This window comes from Lissotriton vulgaris, chromosome 9 (assembly GCF_964263255.1).
Source record: "Lissotriton vulgaris chromosome 9, aLisVul1.2, whole genome shotgun sequence".
Lineage (NCBI taxonomy): Eukaryota > Metazoa > Chordata > Amphibia > Caudata > Salamandridae > Lissotriton > Lissotriton vulgaris.
In genome coordinates this window covers 543,817,996-543,831,070 of record NC_141697.1, presented here as the reverse complement: position 1 = coordinate 543,831,070, position 13,075 = coordinate 543,817,996, and positions in this window count along the sequence as shown.

Sequence of the window (13,075 nt, the reverse complement as noted above, 5' to 3'; positions counted from 1 at the left end):
TAGTGCTGCAAACCATAATGCTTTAGTGTCTTTCTCTATACAGATTGTATGCATTTTAGAGTATTTCATTTATATACAGTATTACGTCCTGTATGGGCTAAATTAACTAATAATGCCAGCCCTGTTTCATTTTAGACATACCGCCCTGTATGGGCATAATCTATTCAATAATTTTATATTCATCCCAGATCAGTTTCTAGCGGCTGGAAAGACGCCCCATATGGATGGTTAATACGTGGGTTTGCCTGATTGCAGGTTTTGTCTGTATTTTGGTGACAGCTTAGGGGGTGAACTACTGGTATTCCAAATGAACCCAAAGTTCCTTGTCATTATTAAGCCCGTTAGGTTGCATACTTTGGAGATCAATTATATACCTGGACTCCATCACTCTTAGCGATCTCACCCTATCCCCACCTCGTTCTTTTCTATCCAGTTGGTCTATTAGGTAGAAAGACAATAGGTCCCTATTGCTTTTGTGGTGGGTCTCGAAGTGGCGTGCCACAGGGTAGTTCTTGTCTTTATTTGTGATGGCACGCATATGCTCCAAGATGCGTTTTTTAGCTGGGTTGATTGTGCTCCCAATGTATCTTTTGGAACACGGACATACCAGGCAATAAATTACAAACTCAGAGTTGCAATTTAGGAATTTTGTGATCTCTCTCATGGGCCGTGGATCATTTTGTCTCCCCTCGTATTTAGTTTGTTTCTTGCTGTACTTGCATGCTTTGCATTCCATGCACGGAAAGAAACCATTGATGGGCTTAGATTTTAATGTTCTGGGTGGTTCCTCATAGTGGCTCTTAATGAGATGGTCACTGAGAGATTGGCAATGTCTATAGGTAATAGACGGTTTCGTTGGTAATACCTTTTTCATAGTTGGATCAGTTCCTAAGATGTGCCAATTTCGATTGAATATCTGTACCAGTTCGCTAGATCTCATGCTGAAACTGGTAATCATCCTCACTGTACTGTCCTCCTCAGTCTCCCTCGTGTTGGTCTTACTGGGTTCTCTTCGGTCTATTAGATCTACTCTTTTTGCTGCTTCTGTGAGGAGTGATCTGGAGTACCCTCTATTTTTAAACCTCGTTACCGCTTCATCCCGGGCCTGTGAGAAATCAGTGGAATCTGAGCAATTTCTTTTCAGGCGCAATAGCTCCCCAAACGGGATGTTTTTAATCATGCTCCTCGGATGGTGGCTCGCCGCGTGTAACACGGTGTCGCCAGCCGTGGGCTTGCGGTAAAGTCTGGTTTGTAGGGAACTATCTTTGACAAAGACCTCTAGGTCGAGATAATGTACAGATGTTTTACTTATTGTGCTTGTAAATCTCAAGTTCAACTCGTTATCATTTAGCACCGCCACATATTCCTCAGCCGAGGATACGTTGCCGTGCCAAATGACAAACAAGTCATCGATGTATCTCGACCAGACCATTATATGATCCAGCCATTTCTCATTCGGACCTCCCCAGGCCACGTGCTTCTCCCACCAGCCCACGAATAAATTTGCGTAGCTGGGGGCGAAGCACGTGCCCATCGCGGTCCCTCTCAGTTGTCGATACATGTTGCCTGCAAAAAGAAAAATGTTATTGTACAGGCAGAATTCGATCATCCTCAGTATCATTTTGTTATGCTGATGGTATTGCAAATTTTTCTTTCCTAAAAACCACTTAATTGCAGAGATCCCATTTTGATGTTCTATACATGTGTAGACTGGTTGCATCTAGGGTGATGAAAAGCATGTCCTCTTCCCACCCAATGCCATAAATCCGTCGTATAAAGTCTTGGGTATCCCTGACATAGGAAGGTAAGTCTCTGACAAAGGGGGACAAATAACTATTGATGAATCTCGATGTGTTCTCCAGTAGGCTTCCTATAGAGGAGACAATAGGCCTGCCCGGGGGTTTTGTGTCCTTATGCACCTTTGGGAGGTGGTAAAATGTGGGAATGATTGGATGCTCACAAAACAAATAATCATATTCGTGTTTATTTAGCATACCCTCCTCCTTCCAACCCATAAGTAGTGCATGATATTCTGTTAGGCAGTTTGAGAAACCCCTTTTGTCCATAATCGCATAGCAAAAATAAATAAATATATATATATATATATATATATATATATATATATATATATATATATATATATATATATATATATATATATATATATATATTCCAAACGAAACCACACTGCCCTTGCAGCATGAAAACAGGCCACTCCAAACGTGCTCAGCAATTTTATTTGAGGCAAAGATAGGCATGCAGGCATTATGTGTTTTCACTCGGCTGAGTCTTCATCATAAGCCACTTTGTACTGGTGGGTTCGTTAGCATTTTTGAAAACATAACTATCAACATTGAAAAAGGACAAAGTCCATTCCTTTCCAATTTTTAAAGAGGCAGTTAGTTCTTTATCTCCAAGTTCGTTTTTGTGTAGCAAAGGTGAGTACAAGTTTTCATTTTTCATCAGGTGAAATCCTTAGAACAACAGTGTTCATTTAATCTGTGTTTCCCTTTGCTGGAACATTAGTGAATCGTTTTCTTCTATGTTGAAGGATCACAACTCCCATAATTCTATGCAACTGCCGCTTTATTTCCTTAATGGCATTCAATGTTGGATTTTGGCAAAACCACCTTTGTTTCACTGTGCGCCTCTCGCAAACATTGCTTCACAAGGAAAGATCCATACACAGGCACAGTCACTCAAAAGAAAGTCAGGCTACCACCAAGTTATTTACAGTTTTTCACTTGCCTTACAGCTGATGACCTCGAGTGCGTAGTGAATAGGGAAATCTCTTTTGCAGACCCTGGCTGCTGCAAAGTTCACTCTCCAAGTAGAGGCGGGCCTATGATCGTGGCCCTACCATCAAAATACTTAATTTGTGTCCAGTGTCACAGCCGGTGGGTGCTCCATCAATAAAATTCAAATAATATATATATATATACACACACACATATACACATTTACAAGCCTAGCGTATGTGTGTGTATCACACCCATTTAGAAGCCTACGCAAAAAAACAGGCCAGATATAGCAGTAAGACGAGGCTGTAGTCCTATTTTTATATCGGACCTGTCCAGTTTTTGAGTCTCCAAATCTAGTCCCCCTACACAACCGGCTCGCCAGAAGGGGCCGGCGTAGAGCATGAAGCCTTGTATGCAGCAGGAGTGAGGAGACTGAAGATGAGCTAGTGTTCTTTCACAGCATCCGCAATCCTGTTTCCATTGTGGGTGCCCAATCGCGCATGCGCGAGGGACCAGTAATGCTTAAGCAACGTGGCCAGAGTGCAGAGCAGTCCGCGAACTCAGCACTTACCCGGATTCCTCCTCATATGCAGGGCCCTCAGCGAGGCCTTGAACTTTACTATAACATTATCTCTATTGAGGCTAATGGTATGCTCCTCCTCTTCACCCTAACCCTCAAATCGCACACCAGTAATGCACGGGTCATCTCGCACCCTCTGCGCCATCAACTCCATATATAGACCAAATACTAAAAGTGACAAGAGGCAACCCTGTTTGTTCCCCTACCAATGGGAATGGGGGCATAAGCCATTTCGTTGTATTTGTTGTAGAGGCTAAGGATCTAGGCAAGGAACCAGTCTCCAGTGATAAAATGGATCAAAATTACCTCCAAGTTGGGCCAATCAACGTTGTTTCAGCATTGATGGCAAGGAGCATTATTTCCCTCCACAAGAGCTTTGCTTTATGCACCAAGTGGAGGATTTGCTTAGTGTCATCCCCAATCTGGCGATTGGGGACAAAGCCTGACTTATCGGGATCCACCATGCCCAACGAATGGGGCCCCAATGCACCACTAAAATGTGGTGAACAGCTTGTTGTCCAAATATAGGAGTGAGATGAGCCGATGCGAACACACATAGCTGCTTATCTTTCCCAGGTTTGACTTTACCAGTGAGCCTCGAGCATGGAGGTTGGGAGAGTCCCTCCATCCGCAAGAGAGTTAAAGAGCCTGGTAAGGATAGGAGCTAGAGTCTGACAGAGCGTTTCATTAAAAACATAAAAATAGAAAAGGGCAGGGAAACCATACGGGCTGAAGTATTTGGCTTGCAATGGCCTCAATGAATTCATCTATGTAAACGGGCTGATCTAAGGAGTCAGCCTGTTGGGGTGTCAGCCGGGGTGTGCACCAGATTGGATTCTTGTGCCTTGCATAACGACATATGGTAATCCCGAAAAGTTGCTGCTAAGGGTACACCCCTGGTAACTTCACTACCGTCCAAATGAAGGATAGCTTTCACTTTCTCAGCCTGCCTTCTATCTGATAACTTATTGGCAAATAGCCAGATACATTTATCCCCCTTCCCTCTTATGTAGGAGTGCTCTAGGTGGAGCACTGCATATTCAGCCCTATCCAAAACTAAACTGCAGAGCTGCGCCTGTGCAGTCTCCAGTAGCCACCAGATCAGAGGGGCCTCCATCCTTTTATGGTTGGTCTCCAATTCATTCAGGTTTCCCTCTAGTTCCACCCCTTTCTCTTTGTATAGTTTATTTTCAGCTGCGGAGAGAGCTATGAGCTCTACCTGTACCACTGCCTTCAATGCCTCCCATAGAGTGGCTTATGGAAGTGTTCGCCATGTCGTTAACTTCTAGGTCAGTAATCGCTTGCATGATGTGACTGACTGTTCTAGCAAAGTTTCCCTAAGCTGCCATGGGCGAGAGGGCTGAAATAAAGGGTGCACTCAAAGGGTGAGGGTCATGGAGGTGTGAGCAGATACATTCCTAGGTTCAATCTTGACATCCGCAATCTGAGTTTTAACTCTTCTCGTGCCCAGGAAATAATCAAGAGGAGAGTAAATTTTATGTGCTAGGGATTAGAAGGTGTAGTTTCTCTTTAGTGGGAGTGCAACCCACCATAGATCGCTCCAACACATCTCCACAAGCCAGCTCAGTCCTTCATATGAAAGTGCTCCAGCTTGGCCATAGTGCTTTCCTGACCCGTCTACGTTGTAACTCATCACTAGGTTAAAGTCTCCTCCAAGCAACAGCGTCTGGTCTGGGATGCCATATCCTTGGGTAGGGCCCAATATAGAAATTGCTCTTTGTGGTCATCAGGGACCCATGAAAACCAAGGTGAGGGTCCGATCTCCAATGTGTATCTGGTATGCTAACAGTCACCTTCGTAGCTCTACAAGTTTGCACACCACTGTGCCTCTGAAGAAGCGGGAGAAAAGGATGGCAACTCTTCCGGTCTTGGTGGAGTTAGAGGAGAAGGACTGTCATGGGAAGGGCCACAAATCTAGCCAGTGCCTGCCACCGGATGTTAAATGAGTCTTCTGTAAGAGTCAGACATCGCACAAGGCTGGCTTGCTCCAGGTAGGACAAGAACGCCATGCGTGTGACCCAGCTGTCGAGCCTTTTCACATTAAAAGTGATGATCTTTAAGTCATCTTGGGGGAAGGTTTGGTATGGCTAATACATTTCTGCAGGACCAAGGATGGAAGTGTGGGACATCACTCATGAGCACTACACGGGGCTAGCAGTCCGATTATAAGAGGGGTCACCCAGCTGTCTAACAAGAACAGCGGGAGTACCCAATCAGCAGAAACCCCAACCATAAGCTGAACGAAACCGTACACAAGAAATCCACTATGTCTTTTGTGGTAGCCAGATAAGTTGTGAGGGTGCTCCTGGGTGGGGGTCTGCAAAGGCCACCTCCAATGTTATGAGGTGAATTCATCCATCGCCCCTACCCCCCCAAGAGCCATATGGGACCTAACCAGCTTGGTAAGGAGGCCATGTTAGCCACAAGTCCAGAAGGGTTTCAGGTTGATTCTCGTCACTCTGGGTCACCAGAAAGACTGTTAATGATGGCCTTTCTTTCGAAGGCTATGGTTGCAGGGTTAGATCAAAGGCCTATGGGCTAGGTCAGTACTCTATTTCATTGAGTGCGCCGCTTATCCTTGCGCTTGTAGTGTCCACACGGTGAGTTCTACTCAGGAATGCTCAGGAGTCAGAAGGCCTCCACCAGGGATTTATTTTGCTGAAGTCTGTTGTCCCAACATAAAATGAATCAGAACAGGTGGCCCCGATTGTAAGAAATAGCTTTCCTCCTGAAGAAGGTCTTAATGGGTCGGGCAACTCTGTGTTACGGAAGTGTCAAAGCAGGCAATTCCTGCTATAATGCCAACTTGTGTCCACGGAACTGTACGGCTGGGCAACTCTTGTCTTATTCAGTATGGACTCTTTTAGTTCAAAGTCAAGGACACGGGCAAGGATGTCAGTTAGTAAGCCTCCTTCTGCCATGTGAGGGCTACTAGGTGAACGCTGTCCATCTGCACCTCAACTTCTGCTTGTGAGCCCAGTATCTGAAGGAAGAGAGCCATCACATAGGCCACAATCACCATGCACTCAGCCCTTTCCAGTGTCCGGAGCATGCATATGTTGTTCTTGCGGGAACAGTTTAAGGTCTCTTCGGCTTGGGCTTGTAGGGCAACCTGCTGTTCTCGCAGTCATAGAACTTAATCGCTATAGGTGCTCAATCTCCTCAACTCACTCAGACTCATTGTTCTCGAGTGTGGACACTGTTGCCCATGTCCTTTAGGTCTCGCCTGACCGCCTTAAGATCCTGTCCAAGCTCCTGTTACACTGCTTGGATTTTTTCACGCATTGATGCAAAGAGCGCCTCCATAAAGGACCTCGTACAAGGGTTTTCCCATCTGCCTCCTCCCCTGTCTGTGGATGAGATCGCTCTCTGAAGCTGCAAGTCCTCTTCGACCGGGACTCCAGCTGAGTGTCTTCCAGCGAGCAATGCCCCACCCCCCTTAGCAAATTCCATGACAGTTCCCTAGGTGACGTACACCAAGGGGCAGCCAGCAGGTGTTGTCCTTGAACCACAAGGACCTCTAGTTTCTAATACGGAGCTCTGTTGTTGCTCATGTGGGTCAGCTGTGCGTCACAGGGCTTCTCACTAACTAATGGGCCCAGCTCCTGCGCGGATAGGGGTCAGTCGTTCAGTTGGGCTGCTCAGACTGGCATGGAATAGAGAAGGCACCCAGTGGTCGATGGGGTAAAGAAAAATTGCCTGGCACCTTTACGGACAAAGGGTGGGCTGATTGCACGGCCAGTCGATTAGACTTAGTATCTGTACCCGCTTGGGCTGGTGGGCTGTCTGGTATGCTTTTTCAGTGTGATGTCCCCAGGTAGATCACGTGGACTCAAACAATCATTTCAGGGTGGCTGACTCGTCTTGACATCCCCTGGTGGGCTACAGCAAACCTAAGGACTGCAGAGGGGTTTGCATGCCTTCTGGGAACGTCACCGCTCTCTGCTTGTCGCAGCACTAGCACACTGGCACACAGACCCCAGAGCTGCCTATGAGCAGCTGAGGCTCTGCCAACTCCACCACACCACCTCACTTGGCCTCTGCCAAGCTTCAGGCATGTGGTGCAGAAGCATGCAGCTCACCTCCAGCCTCCAATGTGGCTGCATCCCAAACCAAATATAAACAACAGGAGGGAAAGGGTCAGTAGGCAACTCTTGTACCCCTTATTTCTAATATGTCAAAAACAACAGAAGAGTACCTTTATAATACAATAATCAACAAAAAAAGAGGTGAACTCACAGTAGCCACCACCAAATGTTTAATAATGAGCAAGAAAGTAAGGAAATGAAGTGAGTTAAACCAATTCAGTGGACAGAAAAAAGAACCCTCAGGCACCAACTAAAGTCGGTTGCCAGTTGTCTTCATTGGGTCCTTTATGAGAAGTACGTGAAAAGACTACGTAGCAAAAGGAAAGTGCATGTTAAAAAGAGTATTGACTATTCCCCAATCAGAAATTTAATGTGGGGGTAGTTCTAACTATAGTAAAAACAATAGTGCAAGAAAAAGACATACAAATGGTTGAGTTAGTTTGAACCAAACGTCTTAATCTAGGGTCATCCCAAACCATTCAGGTGGGTCCGGGCCCCTGTTGCTCCCCAGTCTGCACATTACAGTCTCACAGCTGCCATCTCGCTAAATACAGTTGGAGGTCTCAGTAGCCAAGGGACTTTGCTCGCAGGCAGTGAGATTTCACACCATCCCAAACGACACCAGAGGTTTCTTTGGCTGGATCCAGTCTCAGTAGCCCCCACTCCAAGTCCTCGGCACAGCGGTAGAGGTTTTCTACAGCAGTGGGTTAGTGGAGGGGGCAGATAGCACACCCTACAAGTCCGCCATCCAACCAGGTCTCTTCCATCCTGATTAGGGCATGGAGATTCAGAATCCCCCCTCCTGAAATACAATATAGTCTGGAAAATTCCTGATAGCTCCTTCCAGTTCGACGTTCTTGCCTTTTGCTGACCCTATTTCCTGAGCCGCTTTGTTACCAAACATTGCACCCCAACCCACTGAAGTGGCATTCTTTCCTATGATAATCTCTGAAGGGGAGTTTAGAGGACCTACCCTACTTATGGATTCCAATTTCAGCCTCCACTGAAGTTGTCCCCTGATTAAGCCCGTTATTTGGATCCTCTTCTCCCAACAAATTAAAGACAGCCTCCAATGCTTTGCAAGGTAAGCCAGAGATCTCATAAATCATGCCCAAGGGACTAAAAAAACACCAAGCTATGTGCCCCTGAACCTTTGGCCATTAACTTCACTGGTGACTTTGTGAAGGGATACCGGATGTTAGACGTGGCATCTTGTGGCGTGTTTCCTATCCTTTTACTTTCGGAGCACCTGTTTTAGATGGTACGCTGGACTTTGTTTTTGCTGGTTTAGTGTCTCTGTCCACGTTTTCACTGCTCTTTAGTGCAAGTGCTCCTACTGCAAATTGTGTTATGATTAGCTTTCCATGATTGGCATATGAATTACTAGTACCTACCTAGAACAGGGCACTGTGTGCGCCCAGGGCCTGTAAATCAAATGCTATTAGTGGGCATGCAGCACTGGTTGTGCCACGAACACATGTAGCCTTTCAAACAGCATCACAGACCTGCCACTGCAGTGTCTGTGGCAATTTTAACTGCCATGTCGACCCAGCAAGTGCACCTATTTGCCAGGCCCCAACCTTCCCTTTTCTTACATGTAAGGCATCTCTACAGTAGGCCCAAGGTAGCTCCATAGGCAGGGTGCACTGTATGTGAAAGATAGGACAAGTGCTGGTGTGTTTTACATGTCCTGATAATGAATTACTATGCATTTCGTTTTTCACTATTGAAAGGCATACTTTCCCTTAGGTCATCATTGGAGCTGCCTTGTAACATTTTACACGTGTAACTTCCAACTGGGAAAAGATAGAGAAATGGAGGATTTAGGGTTTCTCGCTCTCAGAACATAATAACACATTTAAGTAAAGGTGGTTATTAAATTGTATGTTTGAAAGTGCAACTTGTAGAAAGCAGACACTTTCTTGCTTGTCCATACAGTGTACCTGTGCCTATTTGTGAATTCACCGTCTGGTTTTAAGACCAGCAGGGGCTGCTTGATCATTTACTCCAGACACACAAAGGGAGCGGAGGTGTGCAATGCATATGATGATGGGCCATCCTAGGATAGAGTGGTGGGAGGAGTGGTCACTGACACCTGAATAGGCTGTGGCTGCTCTGTACAATGCTATCTCCACTTGGAGCTGGACCAGGGAGGACAGAACTGGTTTTCACTTAGCAAGAGGGACTTTCTGCTTAAGACTTCAAAGTTGCAAAAACGGGGGTTGACCCAATGTAGTCACTGGGACCTGGGTATATAGATTGCTGAGAAAGAGGGGTCCCAGTAAACCAAAGAAAATTATTCACAACAAGATAAAGTCAATTGTAGAGACAGCCAGGTCATTCTGCTACTTCAAAGAGAACAGTAGTATAAATAACGGGGCCCTGACTCCAGAACGTTAGAACTCTACTGGACTAAGGAACCTGCCAAGAAGAGCTGGAGAAGCTGTCAGAAGGAACTACCACTCTGCTGTGTTGCTCGGTTGGGTTGGCCTGCAGTTGCTGCTTCGGCCTTGGCCAGTGAAAGGACTGGCCTGAACTTTTTGCAACTTATTTCTGGAGTTTCTCCAAGGGCTTGAAGTAGAGCTTGCCTCCTGTTGGAAGTATCAGGAATATCAGACGACCGGTTCATCTGCCAACTGCACCAGGAAATGTGAGTTCTGTTCTGCAACAGAAGAAAAACGCCACCGCTGCAGATCCAGTGACCTGAAGGCACAGCCGGAACATCACCCTACTTCACAATGCAACCCTGGTCTCACCAACACAGTCACTGAGCTGCTTGCTACTTGCACCGTACCTCGCATCACACTATCACGCTGGTATCCCAGATGCCGCTGCCTGCACAGTGGACTCCGCTTGTGAGGTACACAATGCAAAAGAAACAATTGATGGATGGAATGCTGGACAATTCAAGGAACGGCGTAAAGACTGATTTGTATATGGCTGGGTCCAGGCTGGGGTGGTGAGCAAAATAATGATAGATTTAACCCAGATTCTTGTGACAGGGCGGTGAATGCTTGCATTGTGCAGCATTCTGTCCATCAATGGTTTCTTTTGCATATGTCGCCCTAAGTGGGCAGGGTACGCCCAGACCTGGGTCCTGTGCTCGCTACACTACTGGATTAAAGCTAGCCTGCTCAATGGGCGTCTGTGCACTTATTGTAAAAACTTAAGGCTCTTTTGGGGTCCAAGCAATAACGTATCTCCCACTCTTTCAAGGAGTGAGGCGCAAGGAATACTTAGAGATGGATTGGACAACAAGTAAATGAGTCAAACCTTCTGTCAGATATGCTGCTGTCGTCCAGAACACCAGTTTTCCAAGGTCCAAGGGGGGGGGGGTGGTGTAGTGCAGCTGAACAGACAAACCTTGCAATTAATTCACTTACAAGATATGCTCAAGTTATCACACTCAGAAAGACTTTCAAGAGTCGGGAAACAAAGGACAACTGTGCATCAGCCCAAATGGAGTACACATCAAGAATGCGAGAACCAAATTGAGGTTCCAATGCCACTTCACAGGAAGACTTGTTTGGGAGGGGGAAGCGGGAGTGAGGAACAATTGATCTAATTCCCAAATCTCATCACTACTGGTGATTTAAACAAGAGCGGCTGGTTCAGCAACTGCAAAATGCCCTCACACTAAACAAGCTTGGTGGAAGTACTTGGCAGGATAAAAACAGCATAAAAAGCAAAACATTAAACTACTATGTTTGCAATGGGTTGGTATACCAGAAATTACGGTTTATGCAACACCCTTTATATCAGGTGCGTGCTACAAGAGTTTGAGATCAGCCTACCTCTGGTTCACAGAGCTAACTAATGATATCAAATTAAAGGGCAGTTAATTCTATTTAAAATAGAATAAACTAAGTAAGCAACCAAATTTAAGCTGCTGGATGTTGATTCCAGCAGCACAGGCTTACTACCAATGAGCTATGTATGCAGGGATTGGAAGCCATGCTAAGGGTCCTGCATAAACACATTTTGTAGCTGTGAGCCTGTCTGCTAGGAGAATATCCACACCTTTGTGAGGGAGGTAGAAATCATTTAACTGCTGCTGTGCGATCTCCATGCAGCAAGGTCGAGATTGCACAGACCCAGTGCAGAACCCTGCTGCTGTGACAGGATATCATCCTGAAGCGCAGCCTGATTGGAGGACAGATGCTCATGCCCAGATGTTCCAGCATCACACGTCCCTGGCCCAATCCAGAGCCAGAAGGATAACTTAAGCCTAGTCTTTCAAAATCCCAAACAACTAGAGGCAGGAAGGCATACAGGAGTCCCAGGCTCTACATTAGACAGAAGGAGTCTCCGAGAGCCACCTTAGGAACTCGAATCCAACAAAGTGCTGATATCACAAATTATCGGCATTAGCGAAGACTGAGCAGGGGTTCTCCCCACTGCTGGAAGACACCCTGCACCTCCTCAGGGTGTAACTGTAATTCATAAGCTGTTAGGTTCACCAGACAAGCTCTTCAGCCATGAATTCAAAGATCCCACCAGGCAGTTCTCAGCCAGGGAACAGCCCTATGGCCCACCCATTTACAGAGTCTCCTGGCACATAACACAGTACCCCACATAGCCCTGCTTGTTGCAGCACCACATACCAGTGGTGTTGTCCATGAGAACATGAAATCCTTGCTTAGAAAGTCGGTAGGAAATCCTTCTATACCAATTAAATGGCCCATAAATCCAAAAAGTTGGTGTGGGGCTGGTTTCTACTAGAGAACAGTCCTCTGATCTAAACCTCTCCCAGGTGGCCTCCTCAACCCAGAAGTGATGCATCTATCACCAGTCAGTCAGCTCTGGGTGGATCATCAGGGGGGTGGGGGATGCAAATTCGTCTCCAGACAGTTATGGTTGAACAGCAATCACTGCAGGTCTTCTGAAGTCTCCGCCAAAACCTGGATGGAACTGGTAGTTTCATTGGTGCAGAGTCCACTGAGAGTACAAATCTCACGTGCCATCTGACACTGTCCACATTAAGAAAGCAAGAAACTAACACATTTCCAAGCCACTCTCATTGAGACCCAGGACTAAACCTACCACAACAGAATCATAGCCAGAATGTTGGAGGAAGGTCAAAACTACACCATATCCAGAACGCCTGAGATGAATGGGCAACTCTGCAAAGCAGTCACTGTGTGACATCAGGTTGATAAAAAGCCTCACACGTTAAGTGGTTTGCCATCATCTAGAGGTGGCTTAAACCAGATTGTGGCAAGCTCACCTTCAATAGCCAATCGTTGACGAAGACTAGTACACCCAAAACCTTTGCAAGGGTGCTGCAGTCCCTTTTGTGAACACTCGAGGAACTCTGGTGAGCCGAAAAAGGAGGACAGAAAACTGAAATCACTTTTTGGACCATCTTGAATCATAGCAGGTCCAGCTCTGGCATCCAGTCTCATGAAACCAGGGTAGATAGAACCTGAGCCAATGTGAGAATCTTAAATTTGCTCTTTATAAGGAAGAGTGTGCGAGAGAGAAAGAGAGTGTGCGAGAGAAAGAGTGTGCGAGAGAGAAAGAGTGTGCGAGAGAGAAAGAGTGTGCGAGAGAGAAAGAGTGCGCGAGAGAGAAAGAAATTGCGCGAGAGAGAAAGAGTGCGCGAGAGAGAAAGAGTGCGCGAGAGAGAAATTGAGCGAGCGCGC